Below are 3039 nucleotides of genomic sequence, written 5' to 3' on the forward strand. Positions count from 1 at the left end.
AGACCTGCAGAGGAAGAAGAGGAAACAATGTCTTAAGTGAGGTGAGTAAAAAAGATTCTTTTTAAAGCTACATAACCATTTTAATCACTTTTACAGTCTTGAGAAAAGCTTTTAGTAATAAATGTCAAGAAAATAAAGGCACCAATGTCCCAATTCTACTGGAGAATGCAAAAATCACAGAATCTCTCCATGCATGTGAAGTAAAACCGGGCTGGGGCTGGGACTTCTTTTTCAAACTTGCACCTAAATAAACGGATGCAACTTTTAGATGAATCACATATATGCCCTCCTCCCTCTACTTATCAAATATAACCACCTTCCTCTAGGCTGCTATTACCAGCACATTTCAGGGAAAGTCTCAAGCATTAAGAGATGCTGCGATCAATTACTGTGGTCAGACACCAGCTCAGTATTTCAACTGTGTTAAAACAAAGAGCTGTTTGGGGCAAAAACAATTTTTTAAACAGACAAAGTCTTACTCTGTTGCCCAGGCTGGAGTGGTACAATGGTGAGATGGAGCCAGCATAACTCAATGAAGGCTCAAACTCCCGGGCTCAGGAGATTCTCTTGCAGCTGGGACTGTGGGTGCAAGCCACAATATCTGGCTATTTTTTAACCATTTTTTTTGTAGAGACAGGGTCAAATGAGACATACCTGTAAATGTGTTATAAATCCCCAAAAATGATATGAAGAGTCTATTTTGGGCCATCATCCAACACTACCCATCGGCTACCTGGTGTGTGAAAGCACTCAGAGGCTTCCCTTACACCACCAAACAAGGAAAACTTTCACAAGAACTTTCATGCTTTGTATATAAAGGCACAATTCATTCACATGAATTGTTCATTCTTTCTATCTTTGCTCATTCTTTCACCATTTTTTAATATTCTGAGACAACAATACCTTTCAGCTACAAAGTCACATTCATCATGAAGCTTAATTATTTTAACGTTTAAATAAATTAAGAGACCAAAGAAAGTAAACAGAAGAGCTATAAGACACTTCCTCTACAGCAATGAAATCTGTAGAATACGTTTTCTATCTGGAAAACTTAGCTTTCAGCCAGCCTGGGGTTGAGAAAGGGGCCAGGACTGGGCATTGGATTGGGGTAGGGAGGAGAAAAAAAACCACCAGATGCAGCAGGGAAAAAGAATCAAGGATGGGGGCAGGCAAGAGGCAGGGCCAGTACTACTGCCTGGTGCATGGGTCTGGGAAAGATGGCTAGGGGCAGAAGGGAGGAGCCCAAGGCTATGGATGCCTCTGGGGTGGAGGGAGGAATGAGAACTGGTATGAGTGTCAGCCAGAGGCGTGCCTGAGGGCAAACAGTATCATTCATTGCCTTACCTTTGGGCATCTCCTGGTCACTGATGTGCTGCAGGTCATGGCCGTCGCCGGCTCCCAAATCCCGCAGGGCAGGCTCCACAGCAGTAAGGTCTGGCGCTTTCGCCACCTCCCTCTCATTGATGTTATGGCTGTAGATCGGTTCTGCCCAGTGCACCCTGTGCTGGCTCTGCTTGGGTCTGGCATTGGGAAGCACCGTGATCTCTCTGCCCGGCCTCTGCTCCTCTCTGCCTTGGTCTGTACTTGTGCTCGACACTGCCTCATCGAGGTCATAGCTGCCGGACACCGCCCCACACAGCCAGCACGGGCACCAAATGGGTCTGGCACCGGTGTTGGACTTGTTCCTTCTGTGTTGGCCTGGACCTTTGCTTGCCACCGCCCCATTGATGTCAGAGCTGAAGGACAGATCCTCAGGCCACCTACGCAGACCTCGCCTGCGTCTGCCTTTGGGGCACAAACAACAACTCAGCGTGTTCCCCATGGGGCACCTTGGGTGCGCTCCAGCAACTTGGACCTTCCCTTGCCTCCCGGTCCGCACAGTTCAGGACTTCCCCTCTTTGAAACACAGGCACGCTGGCAGGGCCAGCCCCTGGCTAGGGGGCCGCACCCCACTGACAGCTCACTCCCCGCCTCAGCTGCCTCCCCTGAGATGACTGGTCTGAAGGGAACCTACTTGATTTAAAATGGGTCTAGATACAACAAGCCTGAGAGCGGAGATTTCGGAGAAGACAGCACAGAGGGAGTTCCTCCTTCCAGTGTTTTCTACCAACTGAAGGAGGTTGCCCTACCAACCACCAGAGTTCCAACCTGGTGCCCAGGAACCAATCAGGCACAGTCTCCTCCACGAGGCGCCCTACCCACATTGTGATGTGGGAGCCCAGGCACGTGGCTCACCAGGCCCCACCCTGTTGGCAGCCCCGCCCCTACCTTTCATTCATTGCTGGCTGCTGGGAGCTTTCAGGTTGCTCCACTGTGATGACGTTCCTAGAGATCATCGCCTTACGATGAATTATACTAAAATGACTGTAACCCTAGTGAATGTTTACTGAGTGAATAAATTCTGTATTGTTTCCACGGCATGAACCAAGACCTTGGGCTGCCATGGGGTCCTCGGGCTGAATTGAACTCTGGCAGGGGCAGTCCCCTCACTCTCGATTGATCAGAAGGCTGCATGTGCTCTACATGTTAGAAGTAACCCTGTGAACTGGGAAGTCCAGACTCCAAATGATTAGTAACATTTGCTTTGAGTTTTTAAAAAAGCTTTATTCATCTAACAGTTGGGTTATTAAAAGCTATCTCAGTAAAACAAGGCACTTTGGCTTTACTTTCTATAACCAGTTTCATCGAACACTGACTGTTACATCAGAAATCAATGTGTTCTAACATGACTCTGTTATCTCCAGAATCAATTTTCCTTATCTTCAATTAGTCTTAGTGTGATTTATAACAGAATCAAATGTTTCTCACTATTATCTAAAAAGCATGTTTCTTTTTTGAATTTTTTTTCATAGAACCCAGGTCTTGCCCTGTTGCCTGAGCTGATCTCAAACTCCTGGCCTCAAGCAATCCTCCTGCCTCAGTCTCCCAAAGTGCTGGGTATGGGCGTGAGCCAGCACACGATGCCTGAAAATCTGTTTCTTAAGGAGTAATGTAGAATACATAACATCCTTAAATATACCACAGCCTTCTTCAACTAAG

This window comes from Saimiri boliviensis, chromosome 1, assembly GCF_048565385.1.
Source record: "Saimiri boliviensis isolate mSaiBol1 chromosome 1, mSaiBol1.pri, whole genome shotgun sequence".
Taxonomy (NCBI): domain Eukaryota; kingdom Metazoa; phylum Chordata; class Mammalia; order Primates; family Cebidae; genus Saimiri; species Saimiri boliviensis.